The 17,849-nt window shown below is 41.2% G+C and overlaps 1 protein-coding gene across 3 annotated transcripts in view; it reads right to left on the minus strand.

Annotated features, from left to right (window-relative positions):
- The window catches only part of LOC129362806 (transcription factor SOX-6-like), a 137,490-nt gene that overhangs the window by 115,464 nt on the left and 4,177 nt on the right, over positions 1 to 17,849 (minus strand). For 2 of the 3 annotated variants that reach the window (XM_055034578.1, XM_055034556.1), the window contains exon 2: positions 1,256 to 1,326. The exons of the other annotated variant lie outside the window; for it this stretch is intronic. The gene's annotated coding sequence lies outside the window, so the exon portion shown is untranslated. The remainder of the gene's footprint in view (positions 1 to 1,255; positions 1,327 to 17,849) is intronic. 3 annotated transcript variants of the gene reach the window in all.

A 17,849-nucleotide genomic window follows, 5' to 3' on the forward strand; every position in this document is an offset into this window, starting at 1 on the left:
AGCCGTGACACGACTCAAGGGCCACCAGAGAGTGCCTTAATAAGTATTCTTAAACACGGAGGGGGATTAGCCAGATGGCCAGATCACTCTTTTCTCCAACCTCTCCCCATCAGTAGATTTCCAGTGTTTCCCGACCCTGCTGAAACCGTCGGGATTGGCTTCATTTAGGCTAGTGTTACCGACAGCACTATTTGACTCCAGATATAATCTTTATTGCTTACAGAGAGAAAGTCCATTAAAAGGCTAACTGTAGGGTCCCAGTGCTGAAAGGTTCCTGGAGTGATGCCTGCGAGAGCCTTTAAAAAAAAAAAAAAAAAAGGACCCCTTTCTTCACTAAAGTGAAAGCAGCTATTGAGGGCGCTCAGAGGAGAACACTGCTCAAAGTGGCGCTCTACATTCGCTGTGAGACAAATCAGAAGCGTTTAGTATGAGACAGCGGTGGTAGTGGTGGGAGGGGGAAAGAAACTGCAGAGGACATGCAGGGGTGTAATAAAGTTTTGTTAAATGGACTACAAATTGTTCACTGTAGCAGGAGACTTCACTGACTTCCATTTCATGGAGTTCATGTGTTTGTGTTAGAAAAGGCCCATGGGCTAAACAAAACATGTCCATTACATTTTTGCACAAAATGATTCTTTGATAATGAAATTTTAGTCTGCTCTACTTTGAGGTCTTTTCCAAATGACGTTTCAGGATTCATTCAGGGCTTCAGCTTCTCAACGTTTACACTCGCACGTCAAAACTGTGCGTCCGTACACCTTCGAAAAGCAGAAGTGGAGCCTCATGCACAACAAACAAAAATACAGTAAGTGATTTCTAATGGGTAAGTCAACAACAACAAAAACACTTGTCTTTTCTAGCAGAAAAAAAGCGCAAAAACAAATCCATCCCCTTCAAGAAGGTAAGTGAGAAAAGGTCCAAAAAAAGTCAAGAGTAAAGACAGACATTGAGTCGATAGTCATCAATTTCCGCGACTCCATTTGTAAAACATATCTTCCATTACGTTAAGAACAAGCTGTGCTCTTCACATGGAACATCAGTCTTGAGAAAGTTAGTGACTATGCCAGAAAAGATTCTAAACACACACACACACACACAGAGACACAAAAGCAGCACTAAAAAAGTCTGACTTGAAAGATCATAGCCAAAATCATTTGGAAATTCAAAGCTTATCCAAAGTGGCAAACAGTGGCACAGAAAAGCTGGGAAGGAAGATAGACAGAGGAAACAATTTGGGGAGGCGAAGGGAACTTACACAGATAGGAGACTTTCAGCTCCAACACCCTCGTCTCACTTGTGGTCGACTTTAAAATGCATGAACGTTGCCTGGAAAACAGAGAAAACTGCATTTTAACGCAGTGACTCAAGCGTCACACATGAAAATGTCTGTCCTTTGTCATCACAGAGTTCCCTCGCAGGGTCCGCATTCACCCAAACGATGACGAAGGAAAGCCATGAGATTGTACACACTGGCCATTATTTCACACCGGTGAGTTACGATAAATTCTACAAACTCGAAGTGGAAAAATTTTCAGCCCACCTGAGAGGCCTTTGCGGCTGACGGACAAGACCGAACAGAGGACCAGTGTGAAGTTCACGGCACAGCAAACAGAGGATCAGTGTGTTTCCTTCACATCGCTTTCACCGAACAAACAGCATCACATACTCTCAAACCACGCAAGGTCGAACAAACAACGGGATTTTTGTACGCCGCTTTGAAGTTGTAAAAAATTGCCCGCAATCCTTCTTAACGCAATAAGCGATGCCTGGTGTTTACCTTTAAGAACCAATTCCAGTGAAAGTAAGTTAAATTAAAAAAAGAACGAAAAAAAGGTCTCTGATCGTTCAGACAGCTTTCTGTTCTTCAGCGGCCCGGCCTGGACAAACCACTTTGACTGGGTGGTTTGACCTGGCGTCGGCCTCAATTTGGCCTCGCACGCCCCGCGCGCTCACGCCGCAAGCCGGCGTTGCTGAAGCAGGAGGTCACCGAAAACAAACAACATCAAAGAGGTCAAATCAGCCAGCACAGCCAGCAAGGTTCTTTGAAGGCACCACGACACGGAACGGGCGGCCGCAGCAGAGCAGAGTGGCCCCAAATTGAAGAAGGGTGGAAGATAGCCTTAATTGATAGTGGAAGGTCAGTAATTTAAGAAATGCAGAGGTGAACAAGATAAAGAGGAACTTCATGGAGTGGAAAAAAGGAAGCAATACTTGCTCCAACAAAACTTGGCATCATGACGGCTCCTGAATGCGGCATCTAAGTTGTGCAAAAAGTGCAATACAAACAGGCCTTTGATTCCAAAATTTGAGGCTAATTGAGAACAATAAAGAAAAAAGCAAACTCTGGGCATGTATGATCTTTTATTCATGTCCGCAGTCGACCAAATGATTTTCTCTTGCATTTTTCTTTCTCTTAGGGCACTATTAAGCGCACACAAAGAAGTGCAGATAATAATGATAAATCATCTGCAAACCCCCCCCAAAAAAACATAGTTTAATATATACACAAGTCTGCAACACACAAGCTTAAGACGCAGCTCCTTTTCATTTTTGTCCGACTGAATTCAAGGATTCAAAAGACTCTTGCAATCGGCTGACTTTGGGACGGATTTGCCAGATCCCAGTTCACACTCCGCAGCACCCGCTGACCCGTCTGAACACGTTTCACACGACTGCTGAACCAGTTCTTCTCTTTCCCCTCCATTTCTCGCTTGCTCATCTGCAGCTAGCAGGTCCAACACCTGGGGAATGCTGGGTGATCAGAGAGACAGCTGGCTGCCTTATTGTGGAGAGGTGCCTCAAAACATACATACCTGTTTAATTTGCATATTCAATGGAAGCTTGTGTAAGAGCCAAACCTTTTGAGCATTTAAGTAGAAACGGATCCATAAAAACTCTCAGTACTTGGATACGAGCTGCAGGTAAGGAGAAGTAACAGAGGGGGTTTAAGTTGGAGGGTTTTTGACTTTATGTTGGGATGTGCATGAAAAATGGATGAAGGTTTCAGTGGTGTTTTCACACCTGAGAGTCTGGTAGATTTGGTTAGGATGGGGACCAAAGTGGCAACATTTGTTATATTTTACATTGGTACGGTTCGGTTTCACACTGCACCATGTCAATCGAACCAAAAACCTTTGAGCAAACTGTTCTCCTCCACGCCTTTGGTGGCGCTGCACCAATAGTCACTGAAGGAAATGACACGAAAAACCTCAGCAGAAAACACTGAATGCAACTTCCTTCTTTGCAAAATGTATTAGTTGTGTTTACAACTAATACATTTTTAAAGGTTTTCTGTTTTAGTTGTGTTTACCCAGAATTCCCAGTCCACTTCCTGGTTTCGGAGCACTCTGCGGTACTCTCGGCTTTCACATGTGCATTTGAGAGTTCACTTTGACCACTTGTATCCTTGAAGGCATAACCTGATAAACTTTAAATGACTTCATAACAGGAGGCTTAAAGTAAACTTTTTATAGCCTGGTTTGTTTGGGGAGGTGTGAATGCAGACATGAACTCTGATGCGGACCAAAAAAGTGAACTCTGGTCCACCTATAAACCTATGTCTAGCACTCATCCATGTGCAATAATAGTGTATTAAGTATACACTTTCGGTTTAGATTTTAGCTTACCAAAGTATATTTAAAGTGTCCCCCAAGTATTTTCCTGATGAAAGGAATTAGAACCTGATTAATAAAGTCAAATGTTTCCATGTTTCTGGTGTGTTGAGGTAATGAAACTCAGCACACATTTTAAACTCCAGAAGCAATCTCGAACATGCAAGTTTACAACAGATAATATATCAAAACAAATGCATGAAGTGAAAAACTTACTCTGTCGTAGTAAATGTAGGATAAGTCAATGATTTAACCTCATTTTGTTCTGGGATCAAGATAGTATACTATTCTTAAACTTATCAAGTATAGTTTATAAAAACTTAATATCAAGTAAACTTCCTCATTTTAAGCATAAAATAAGGATGCTTGTAGTACTCTAGAATGAATTGCTTTTTGCTAAGGGTGGATAAAACCTGGTAACAATGCAGAACAGAGAATCGTCTTTCAGAAAGGTCACGATGTGACATGGTGGGATCACAGGTGGTACAGGTGAGGTGACGATGAGCCGGTGTTTGTTCACAGCGGGGTCTGCACCCAAACAATGAATGCACGCACTGAAACAACCAAATATGCATAGCCCCAAATGTCATCCTGTTGGAGCTGTCAGTGCCACTTGTGCAGATGGAGACACTCTGGGGTAAGAACAATGGAACTCTATCAGACAGAGGCCATCTCAATAAGCGCGCCGCAGCATGCGGCTCGGCGCTGCCACGTTCAACGTTTCCAAATAATCATATGGCCAATTAAACCAGAATGAGCTTCACTTGACCCATAAATGATGAGCTTATAGCACGTGCCGTCTCTCAGATGGCTGCTGGTAACGTCAAACATCAGATATTATTATTTAGCTCAGTTTGTTTTTCTTTTTCTCTTTCTGTCTCTCTCTCTCTCTGAGGGGGCCGTAAGCAAGCAACACACTTCCAATAAACGGTTACACATTTCACACCATGAAACTGTCTTTTATTGCACAGGCTTCTGATTTTTTTTTCTTTTTTCTTTTTTTTAACCAAACCTCATACCCCGCCAACTTTGAAGACATTAGTGTTTCGCAAAAATGAGTTTCTAAAATGTGTTATTTTCCAACAGAGACATTTCGGAGACAATTTGCGCTGGACATCTATCAGTTTGATTTCTTGTTTGTTTCAGTTCTTGAAGAGTAACAACCTAAATGACAAGGGCATATTGGTAAAGAAATAGCTCATAAACTTGTTTTAAGAGAGCCCGGAGGAAAAAAAAATTATTTACTGTGGTTCTGTACCAACAAATCAAACCCAATCTTTCCACCAATAAACTTTATACTTCTGTCAATTCACCAGAAATTCAAACTGGGAGTGGCGACCACAAGGATTTTTAACGCTATCGGAGGCTTTTTTTTTTGGATTGGGTGTTGGGTACTGTTGGTCAACTTTTTGCTGCTGATAGGGGGCAAAAAGTCCAGATACAACCACTACACACCCTTATAGGTCACATTAGGGCATAAAATTGGATTCTGACACCTGTTGAAGACTTTGTTTACTGCCGCTTATTTAAAAAATCTGAACACGGACCAAAGAGTGCAGGAATGTAGGAGCAAATTTGCTTCCTGGCACAGCAATCTCGAAGTTATAAGCAGATTTAACAAGTAAGAATGAGGAAATGTTAATACAGTGTTTTGTTTTTTGTTTACTTCCCCTTGGTCAGTTCTGTTAACTAGCTGGACATGCTAGCTAGTGTAGCTAAAAGCTGAGCTAAGCATATTTTAATTAATTTAATTTTAATGTTATCAGTCTTGAAATTTTTTGTTTGTGTATTTCTGGCCCACTCATAAATCTGACACACAAGCAACGTCCACAAACAGCGATGGAGCCGGGGTTTTGATCTTGTTTCAAATCACAATCTCCTGGCAGATTGGAAAACACTGTAGCTGTGAAAAGGAGAAGCCTAAAATAGCACCTTAATGCTAAATGTATTGCACCAAAAAGAGAGAACCAATGTCAGCCTCCACAGTCCACGTTTATAAAACTGTTTTGTTTTTTTCAAAGACGTTGCATGACGAGATGTGATATAAAACACAGAAAAACCTCATTTAAACCTACAGCTGTCAATATGTTATACGAGCACAGCAGCCATGTTGGTGACCCAACTCGCTGCTCTCCAACTTTCCACGTCATAATTTCAGCTTTAGCTGAACAAAGAACTCATCATAACGTCCGATCACGTAGACAAACAGTGGCTCTCCTGCCAACTTCTCCTAGCAGAAGTTAAAAATGAAAACTTTGAAACTGCTCGATGTCTAAATCTCGGTTTGGCAAAACAATCTGACTCTCATTCCGGCTCCACGGCACAACTGAAAACGTGAAGTTTTAGTTCTCAGTGAGTTCCTTTCTTGTCAGATGACTGCTAAGCTACATCAGTCGACATATGTGTTCACGAAAAGTGCATTTAATGTCCCATTTGAGGGATGCTCATAATACAACAGTAAAAAAAAAAAAAAGATTACCATCTCAAGTTTTTATTTAAATTCACTTTTTAAGCTTTCCAATTGTTTTATGGTCAAGAAATGACTCAGACGATAATATCTCCTGATTACATCCAATGAAGAAAAGACCTTGTTGAAGGTATGAAAGAGGTTTGTTCAAACTGCTATAGAAACAGAGGGATCAGACGAGCGGGAGATTGAATGAATGAAACACTTTTACGTTCCCTTCGCAAACAACCGGGGTGGGGGGGGAGTAGCTTAAGTGACAATATGTATTCTCTCCCAAGTTGCTGTGAACATAAAATATTGCTAAAGCGAAGGGTGGAAACGGGGTGTGGGGGTGAGAGGGACGAAAGGGGCAAGTGGCGGCACATACATCTAAACCTCACGCTCCGCTCGCTCCCCTTAAGAGATTACATTCTGCTGCTCGCCATTGTCCAACTCCTTCAAGACAAAGCCTGTTCCACTGTGCAAACAGAACGCCTTGGAAAAGATTGTAAAAACAAGAGGTGAATGTCAAAGGCAAAAAAAAAGTGAATAGGATCTCTCCCTTCTTTTGTCGAACAAGTGAGGTATGCACAAACACATCACTGCATGACAGAGAAGAAAGGAAGGCCTTGTGAAGGAAGGAGCTGGAAAAAAGTTGGAGCGTCTTTGCGATGAAAAGGCCAATACCGTGAGAAGTTGCCTGCCTGACTCTTGGGTCTATAGAAAAAAAGAAGAAGAAGGGGAAAAAAAACCCTCCATAAGTAATTAAGTGAAAGACCTTCAGGAATACGGGGGTGGGGGGCATTTTGTTGGAGACAAACACGAGGAACGACGGAACGATGACCTACGTCTGCCAAGAACGTAAAAGGTTGCGAAGCGGCGTCGGGGCCAGTCCGCGACAAAATAAATAAATAAAAGGAGTGCAAAGAAAAATAAGACAACGGCTACAAACGAACGTCGTCGCTCCGAAACGGCAAATTGAAATCAGATGCGAGGAAGAAGCACCGACTCTCTCGCTTAGCTTTTCCGGGGTCTAAAGTCAACCCGGTCGCAACCCCAACAAGGCTTTAACTGTCGGGGGGCAATTAATAAAGGGCGACCTCGCTCCCCTCCACGTCCCATTCTTTAATTTACAAGGCCAGCGCCAGCCAGTAATTAATTGCCGCGTGCATAAATGTAAATGAGTCCACTGGGGGAAGCCGAGGGAAGGAGAAAGAAAAAAAAAAAAACGGCTGTCAGGCCAATATTCCAGCGGGGAGCAATTTGCGAGAGAGGGAAATGATTTAGAGGACGGAGCACAAATCTGCTTCTCGGTGAAACACGGAGAGGCCGAACACGAGGGGAGACTTGTTGAGATGAAGAAGGTTGTCGGCACGAGTGATTTAAAAAGGACAACTGGAAAAGAAGAAAAAACTTAATATATTGATACATATCACTTGTTTTATTTAGGACCTTTTTTTTCTTACTTCTGTCTTTCAGCCCCAATGACTTTTTGTTTGTTAAATCCAACAGATGTTTCTGCTGCCATTTCTAACTCCTCCACTCTGTGTCCACAGTCTTATATATTTTTTGACGTTCATATTTCACTATGTTGAGTTTGATGCAATCATTTACAGTGAAGCCGGGATTTTCTCGTTTCTTTACGCTCACCGCTTTTCCAAGTCCTTTCACCAGAAAACTCACAGCCAAGTAAAAGGAAAATCTGAGAAAAATGCACCGATTTGAAATCAAAATTGAGTCCCTCAGCATGTCAGGCTGGCAGTGGCCTTTTCCTATTATCATTTTGTGACTATGTTTCCAGAGATTTTAATAGATATTCAAAGAAGAATTCATTCACTAAGCAAATAAGACATTCCCAGTAAAATTATGCTGGTTACAAGACAACAAATTGCAGGTAGGCATGTGAGAAAAGTCTTTAACATGTTTCTAGCATTTTCAAATGATTAAAAGCAACGTGATTTTTCTCTTTTCCTTTCGCTCACTTCCAATAAAAAAAAAAAAAGACATTTTAAGAAAACGTTTAAGAATCCCTCTCGCCTTGTCCTCCAGTGAGTTGTGGAGTTTCACTGCCCCCAAAAAAAAGTAATAAATAAATATATAAATAAATAAATAAGTCAAAGAGTGGCACGCCACAGAAAAGTGTAATTCTTCACTGCGACTACAATAGCGGCCGTCATTCATAAATTCCAGCCACAAAAAGTCACCTCTTCACTCCGTTTGTAAAGACCGCCGCGAGAACAAACAGGTCGGGAAACCATTGTGACTCGAGATGTAACAAAAGCACATGTGAAGTCCTCAAGGTCGGGAGGTTGGCTCAGCGACACCTAAACACACAGGTATGCATACGCACACACACACTCACACACACACACACACACACACCCACACACACACAATCACAATAGAGTCTTTATGGAATAAGCTCCTTTTCACCAAAGTGCTTTACAAAGGTAAAAGAGATTTTTTCTTTTTTTTTTTCTATAGCAGGCCTCCAGCAATAACAATTGACATCACAGACTGGTCTAAATATGTTCCCCTTACTTAACAGGGGAGACCCGGTATGAGCTTCTTGAGATCGAGACCGAGCGGCATGCTGAGGCAGCAGGTTTTTTTTCTCCCCCTTTTCCTGCATCGGCAGGAACCGCGGACTTCGAACGCGGTGGCAGAGGGCCATTTTATTTGGCTACGCACCAGCCGTAAGCTGAGACGGATGAATTACCTCTTAAAGAATCGTCGAGGGACCGAACCCGACTGCTCGTTTCCAACGTTAAACCGTTGTAGACTCAACAACGAAACTGTTTTTCTCCTTAATACACAGCCTCGCAAAAGCACTCGCACTTTATGTCGTGTCACAGTCGCAGACCCGGAGGGATTTTATCCAGGTTCTGTGTCACAATCCAACACCAGGTGACTGGAAACTTCAAAATTACATTGTTACAAATAAAAAGCTGAAAAGGCATGTCTTGCTTTTATCCCCAGATCATCAGGCTTCACTCTGTAGTCTGGCTCCTAGTTAACCGGATATGTAGCTCTTGACTTTGACTAGGCCATTTTAAGACATACATTAAACGCTTCTAAATGGTTCCATCATACCTACGGCGGCAACAGTTGTTCCTCCAGCATTGTTCTGCGTTTAGCTCCATTCATCTTCCATCAACTCTGACCTGCTGAAGACAAACATCCCCTCATCATGATGATGCCACCGTTATGTTTTAAGGTGAGGATAGTATATTGTCTCCACACTGTTCTCGTTTCCTCTGAGATTTTCTCAAAACAGCTGGATTTCACATAGCCTTACAAAAACTATTATGAGACTTTCATTCAACAACAGAGTCTTCAGTCAGAGGCTGAAACAGAGACCGCTGCAAGAGACTCTTCGCCCTCAGCCGCCAGCATCTAAAACAACTCTGAAGAATCTTAAATAATATGAGTTACATTTAATTTCCTTTTGGGATCAATAAAGTTAGACAAACGCAGCAAAATCATAATAACTACAGTCCACAAATCGCGTCAGACTATGTGAAACGCTCACACTCAAGTGTATTCCTGTCAGTGAGACGTTGAGGGGTAAATGTCAGAAGGCCGAAACTTGAGGTCCGAGTCCAGTCAGCTGGACCCTCGAGCCGGTGACGACCCCTCCCTCATCACATACTGACAAACATGGCCACTCTGCACTGTGCCACGTGCAAAGTAAGCAGAATCCGGGACGGTGAGGTGTGTGAGGTGCGTGTTCTGTCAGCAGCATCTCAGTAGACGCGGCACAAATCGGACGTGCGGCTCTCACAGTGTCACGCTGCTGCTACGTTTCTATTCTGGGCCCACCTCGCTTTTATTGCCTCCACATCTATCTCTTCTCCGTCGCCACCGATAATAACGATGACATCGACGAGAGGCCGCTTTACCGCCAAGAAGCCATGGCGACGCCCCGCGCGGACAAGCTGGCGGTCGGCCAATTGTACCCGGGTTCTGCTCGGCGGGCGGGGCCTGTGTCATCCCCGGCCGTCTCCACTTCACCACAGGACCGTTTCGGAGGACTCGCACCGAAAATACAGCGATCACGCCCTACTACGCCGAACCACTGTCAGGGGACGGTTAGCCAGGCTTCTTCTGACAGCCCTGTGACCCATCTGGGTCGTTCACGGCTGGTTTGCTGCTGAACTTTAAACCTGCCAGATGCGTCTTCACTCATGCAAAGTTTAGGAACAATTACAAATTGCAACAGTACTATTTAATTAATCAAACGGCCTACAGAAGACGAGGAAGCAGTTTGTTGACTGCGTGTAGCAAAACATCTGAAGATTGCATTTTGAAATGCATTTTGCTAAGTGGTTTCATAGAAAGACATGACACCAGCTCATCCTTTGAGTAGAACAGAGATTTACAAGGATACAAGAACAATCAGCTTCTGAGAAACTAAACAGCAAAAATAAATCAGGGATGGCCTAAGACTTTTCTTCAGAGCTAAATACTTGCTGTATTATTGCTGAAAGTAAACATTGTTTATAAAAACCATTAACAATAGATTTGAGCTAATTTAAAGAAGTATGTTTTTTTTTTTTTTAGTTCATCCCAGCAATCAGTAAACAGCACCTTGGAGCCGGTTCTGATCTCGCTATAATTTTAAAAATCCCTGTTCTGATGCCGTCAGGGTGAGCAGAAGGTTGAAGGGTTTCAGCATGTGGAGAGTTTTAGACAACAGGAAGTGACATGTTGAGTTTTGGGGCAATGTGGCTTTGCAAAAAATAAATAAAAATAAAAAAATCATATTGAGGCCTTGTTATAGCTCAGGACACAGGACAGGTTTATGTAATTTCTACTTTCTGTCATCCCACAAAGTGATTTTATGCCAAATGTTTCTGGATGCTATTGAAAGGTTTTCTAGGATTTCTTTTTTTTTTCTAATTATTATTATTATTATTATTATTTTAATTTTTTTTTACATTTTGTCATATTACAACCAAAAAAATTATTTTATGCAAAAAAATCAGTTTTTTTGTTTTGTTTTTTTACAAATGCAAATCTGAAATATGGTATACATATTTAGCCCCGTTGACTCTGATACCCCTAATTTTTTAAAAATAAGAATTAAAACATATCTCAGTTACTAAAACTCAAACATAACATTTTGAAATTTTAAACATTAAGTTCACTGTGGCTTTCTGCTCAGAAGTTTTAAGTAAACTAAATAAGTGGAAGATTGCCTCGTGGAGTGGGGCTTTTTCCCAATCCACAACGCTGTTCCTGTATTGACTGAGCTAAAGCACAGCTTTAAATGATTCCTGAAAAGCTCAGCAGGACAGAGAGGCTTTCTGATGAAAAGAATGGTTTTACTACGTCTTGAAGTTTAAATGACCTTAAACATCAAGTTTCCCTTCAGACTTTAAAGGCGACAGCTGCTACAGTATCTGATTCAGAGGTATTATGACCTCAGATCAGCTGATAAAGTGCCCATCCACAGCTAGAGCAAATAATTTCTATTGTTTGTTTTAACCTGCAAGGCGTGCCACAAGGGTGGGGTTGATATGTTGTGACAATACAGATGCAAGCAGCCTCGCAGACTAAGAAAAGAGAGCTGGTGTATCTTCAGCACTTTTAGTCTATTGTGAAAACTTTCAGGTGTCCATATTCTCTCCTCTATCGAACCCCACCCGTTTGTTTCTTTAACAACGCCACATTATCCGCGAGATGTTTGCCGGCGACGCCCACTTTTCAATATTGACAAGACGCATTATGTAAGTTAAGAAATGCTGTGGACACAGAGTCCTTTCAAACCGTTTAAATAATCCGACACATTTTGAAAAATATCCTAAACTAGAATCATAATTTTTCTCCATTTGATCGGGGATGATCTAGTTTGTCCCTTGTAAGCACAAATTTACGTTTTTTTTTTATTTCTTGGCAAGAAAAGGAAGAAAGAGGAGTTAAAAAAATAAAACGTCCTCGTGTTTCTGTAAAATCACCAGTAGGAGAGCGGTCACTTGAGAATCCGTCACTGCCGCTGCGGCAGTGACGGCTGCTGACTGACAACGAAAGGCTCCCGGGAGCACTTGTGTCAGTCACCTGGTCATTTTCTAGTCTTGGTAAAAATTACAATAATGAAATAAATAAAAGAGTCAGCCCCGTGATTGACTGTCGTCAAACAGGCTGACCACAGCACTTTAGGCCTGCAATTTATGGCATTAATATTCGGGAAGTGAAAGACTTTTTTTTTTTTTGTCCAGGACTCCATCACTAATGTTTAGTCCTGGTATTTGCCTCTAATGAAGATTACAATCATTTTATGCATTAGATACAATCTCTTTTAATGATGCAATCACACACGTCATCAAGTCTAGAGTTTTATGCAACAGAAATAACTAAAATATGGGCAGTCGCCCAGGGCGCCACGTTCTGGGGGGACCCCAAAAAAACAGTTTTAATATTTTTGCATCTTTTACAAACACTGTACCTCATATTAAAGTCCTGGAATCAATTTTAAATATACTCGTTTTTTTATTAATTTAATCTACACTATTGTTTGAAAATTAGCATCCTTTTGGGGCCAACGTTGAGCCGTCTGCCAGATGTTTTAAGATGTTCGCAGTTCGCTTTCACACTGCTTTCACGACACATCAAACCCTTTTAGCCGCCTGCTCACCTCCTCACCTGTGATGGCGCTGCACCAAGAACCACTGAAGGAAATGCCATAAAACCTCTGAAGAAGGCTTTTTCTTTTGCAAAAGGCCAAAAGCCATTTCTCCCGCTAGCAGTAAAGATGCATGTTTGTTTTGGTTGTATTTACCCAGAATTCCCTGCGCTATAGTTAGCTTCCTGCTTTTGGAGCGGTCTCCGGTTCGCTTGGCTCTGAAATATCCATTTGAATGGCTCCAGAGTTCACTGCAACAGGACCGAGAGCTAGGTTTGTAGAGTTCGATTACGCGTTCACACCTCCCCAACGAACCAGACTTGCTAGGCAAACAAAATAGAATTTCACTAAAGTGGAATAAACCCTATACCAACCATCCAACAATTCATACCTGCTAAAGTAATAATCTCTAATTTGGAAAAAATAATAAAAGACATTTCCTCTGTGATTCAGCCCAGGGGCCCTCACTGCTCTAGATCCGGCCCTGCATGGACACACCAGAGCCAGAATTCTGCTCTTTTAGATGAATTTGAGCAAAGAAGTAATAGATTATATTTGCATGTGTAAGCAGGGATGAGTAGGAACTTTTCCAGGTAATCACTTCTAAATGCAACATTTGAGAATTAAAGAAGGATCAGATTTTTTTTTCTCTTTTTTTCAAAACGCTTCGAGTGTTTGGTGAAAAAAAATAGTTGAAATTATGATAAAATTAACTATTCACACAGATAGAAATGTCATTATTTTTTATCATTGAGAGGAACTGATTGCGTTTTTAAGAACTGTTCAGCAAATATGAATTTTTTAATGCATTTAGTCTGCTAATGGCTTTCTTTTTCTTCTTCGAATATTACAAAACAGAGAAAGTGAGCTAAATTATGTTTCCACAGTTTCAAGTGCTATATGAGGATTTAATCAACATTTAGAAACTTCATCCAATGTTCCTCTCATTGCATTTTCACTTCTAATAGAGAAAGGAAAATATTGCTAAATATTTAAGAATATTTAGCACAAACACAGATCCCTCTTTTGTTGTTTGAAAATAATTTTATCTTTGTCCAAGGGCGCTTAAACCAAATTAGAGGAATTTTCCTCTCAGAACTCTTTTAAGCTTAAGCCAATTTAAAAAAAAAAAAAAAAAAATTGCCCTGCTACTTCAGTTATTGGGTTAGTTTCTCCGGCACCAAACAGGAGAAATCAACCCGGATCTCTGCGCTGTGGGTTGGTGCAGAGCAAGAGGAGATTTTCCACTCTAAGCTGCAGGATCTTTTTGTGCCAAGTGAAAATTTACTGGAGCACAAAAACGGCAAGCAAACAAATGATTCCAGATTATTGCAGAATTAGAAAATAAAACGAATCGGTTTGTGATAAATGCAGTCATGAACTACTTTTGATTTTCCTCTGATTTTAAAATGTGCAGATGGAGTATAAACAGTCCGACGCCACGGCGCTCTGGTTCCTAAACTTCTCTAGCCATTTTCAGCAGAAAGTTCAGCAAATATAAAACAAACCGACTATGAATGTGGAGATTATTTTACTCCTGAAGTTGAAGCTGGGAACAAAATCAAGCCCAATATAAAGTGTTATCTTTTGTCCACCTTCAGCCAAATGGTAACGCTGCAGACGCCTATTATCTTTGATTCCACAGGTGGTCAGCCTCTTCTATTTCTCTCATCTTCTCTTCCTCTAGAAGAAAAACAAATCTGGCAGTTTAGAAACGTTCCAGCTACTGAAAAACGCGACCGATCGTGGCGTGAAAAGTGAAAGGGCCCCCGTTATTGTTTCTGTGTTTTGAGACTGCAGAAAGCACCATGATGGCCTGACTAATTAAGCTGCTAATATTAGCAGGGATGGACACAGAGCTAGCAGGTACTAGAGCGCCCACTCCTTTTTCCTGTGGACAAAAACAGTGAACTTCTGAAATCTTTTTTTGTTTGTTTTGTTTTTCCCACACGATCTGCGTTTCCATTGACCAAATGATTGCACAATTTACCATTTAAAAAATACATTTGATTAATGGAAACACGGCAATTCTGAAATTGGATGAGGTGATTTTATTGTTTTGTTTTTTTGGTTGTATCAAAATTGGTTTATTTCACAAAACTGCAATGGAAACACTTTTTTATGAGTCACGTGGTCAACAACCAGATGTTGCCGCTGACACAAACCACAAAGAAGAAGACGACAGGAAGTAGGATGATACGAGTCATGTTTTCCAGCGAGCTATTGAGTGAACAAACTTACTCATGTGATTTTAGTTGCGTTTGTTATTTAATGAAGACACTGCAATTGTGAAATTGTGTTTTTTCGACAATAGCGCAATATTGACAAAGTTTTGCACACATTTGCAATGTATACAAAGGTAGTGTGTGGCCAAAGCTGGTATTTCTAGATTTAAAAGTCCATATCACCAGTGCTTCACATATTTGTAATTCTGCTCAACGTCGTTTTTCCTCATTTCTCGAGGGTTTGAAGTTAATCTCATTAATCTTAACTCTCAAAGAATAAATTTTGTCATATTACATCATCTACAAGCATAAGTATAACCAGTTCTTTAAATCTGCATATTCTGTGCTGTTACATTGCTATATTTCACACGGCTACATCAACCTCGTCCCAAACATGGTGCCCTTTAATTCCACATGAGCACCTGGCCCCCAAAATGTCTGTGTACGCCCCTGTCTGTTATTCTTGTCTATATTCTCCCAGCAAAAGCTTCAACTAAATTATTAACTCTACATTTCTGCAAACGTCGCTACAACAAAATAATAATAAATTCTATATATAGTAGGAATGCACAGATCAACGTTTTTCCAATTCCTGTATTGATACAGATATTTGAGGTCCGGTATCGGCATCAGATATTTTTCTGATCTGATGCAGAAAAATAGAGCTGAACTGACAAAACATGTCTTTTTTTTTTTAAACACAGACATATTGAAATGTGCACTGAATTTCACATTTATTTGGTAACTCTGCACTGTGTGCTGTATTAAAGTACAACACACTTAAATACACTAAGAGCTTCACAGGCTCGGTCAAACACGTGAAAACAACTTTCATTTGTTCAGCCAGTGCAGTTAGGAGCAGAAAAGCCAATGAAAATAAATATTAAAGAAACTGAAACAAAAAAAAAAGAAAAAAGTTTGGTCAAACATGCTAAAAATAAACTGCAACAAAGCTTCTTTCAAATGGTTCAGAAAGTGCAATTAGAAATTTTAAGTATAAAAGTCAGACATAATGAAGTAATAAAGCACGACGTTACTTAGAGCACACAGCATAGAATTGCACTGCCTAGATCTGCCCCAGGGATCGGCCACGTCGTCAACAATGTCTGATGTAGAATATTTTAAATCCGGACCAATACAGATTTTAATATCGGATACTTGATATATGTCTCATACATAACACTGTTTTTTGTTTGTTTGTTTTTAGATCAATCAAAATGTTTAAGGAGATCCTGTTTGCTTACAATTTTGTATGGATGGTGTGAAAATGTGCCGATTTTACTCGGGGTTCTCAAATTTTGCTGTTGGCTGACGTCAACAATGCATTGCAATGCACATTCGGTGGACACACGCACAGGGGAAGGAAGGTCAAAGGTGAAAGACGGATCAACAAGTGCGACACAAGCAAGGAACTCTAAAGCGTTTCATTCTGTGGACTCGGAACAGAGGGAAGGAGGCAGGTGCCGCAAAAATAAATTCCCAACCAAAGCACACCGAAATAAAAAGAGAAGAAGTGTGGGGCAAAAGAGGGGTTTTGGAGCCCAAATGTGTCTTCCTCTCCACCCTGGAAGGAAAAAAAGGAATCCTGTCTCAGAGCTGCGTGTGCAGCTGCGGGACACGAAACGGTGTGTCGGCGCAGAGGGAGGTCACGCGTTCCTCCGTCCACGAAGAAAACACAAAAGACGTGAAAGTCCTCACACACACCTACGACAACATTTGTGGTTGGAAAAAAAAAAAAAAAGACTGACGGGGGTATCCGCCAGCGCGCTCCGAGCGCTCGTTCTCCGGGGGCCCCCTGAGCCTCCTTCTTCTTCAGCAGCAGCACTGCAATTTGGGTGTGCCGTTGGGGCCGGAGATAAGTATAGGCTGACTAATATGCACTTAGAATCCCGGGGAAGAAATACTTAGGGATAAATGTTTAATTTGTGTTTGTCCAACACATGTCCAATTTCAGAGAGGGGTGGGGTGTGTGTGTGTTTGGGGGAAGGGGGGGACGGTATCTCTCTCAAAGAACCCCGACAACAAATAATTAAGGCTCTCCCGATCGGGGCCACAGGCTTAAAGCGATGAAGTTGAATGACATCTTCGGCAAAAAAAAAAAAAAAAAAAGAAGGGAAAAAACATCTGGAAGCGCTTAAACCCGCAACACGGTGAGGCTGGATGGAGGGAGGAGAAATAAAACGACAAGAACGACTCGTCGAGTCAGGTACAGTCGCCATCGCAGCGATTCGGGGGCGGAGGAGGTGAGGAGGGCGGTCTCCGGCTCTTCCTCCCCGACCGCAACCCGAGAGCCGCTCTGCGTTCCAACGAATCATTCCCTTCAGAAAAAACATTTAAAAACAAGCACTTTCTTGCTGTTTTTTGTTTTGTTGTTTTTTGTTTTTTTTCACACCAAAGCAAATTGCGTCCTGTTCCTGAACATTTGTGGCCGATTTAAAGACGGCTCCGTGTGCGCTCCGAGGCTGTCACACCGGAGAGATCATGAATCCAGAGCTGCAGCGTGAAATCAAGACAGTCGTTTTTAGAAATGACCGGGTGACGAAACGAAGGCCCGGAGACTGACACGTTATCTTCAACCGAGACGGACACTTTGAAAGGATTTCAGTCCAGAAAGGAAACTAAGTAAATAATTAAGATCTTAGAAACATCTGAAAGTAACAAATGAATCAAAATGTTTGGGTTTTTTTATTTTCGTTTGAGCATGTGATAACTTACTGAGCTTTACAAGTTTCAAGTTTGGAAACTTTCTGGATGTATCCCTCTACAGCAGGAAGACATTTTTTTTGTGTGTGATTCATTTATGTTTAGACTGAAAGTAACGCATCTTTGAAAATGAGACATCATTAGGAAATATAGAAAACAAGTCATTCAGACAAACATTGAGTTGTATAAACTCAAAGTTTTAACTCTCAAACTGTAAAAAAGAAAAAAGAGAAGAAGAA

The sequence above is a fragment of the Poeciliopsis prolifica genome, unplaced genomic scaffold (genome assembly GCF_027474105.1).
Source record: "Poeciliopsis prolifica strain line A6 unplaced genomic scaffold, Auburn_PproV2 SCAFFOLD001, whole genome shotgun sequence".
Taxonomy (NCBI): Eukaryota; Metazoa; Chordata; class Actinopteri; order Cyprinodontiformes; family Poeciliidae; genus Poeciliopsis; species Poeciliopsis prolifica.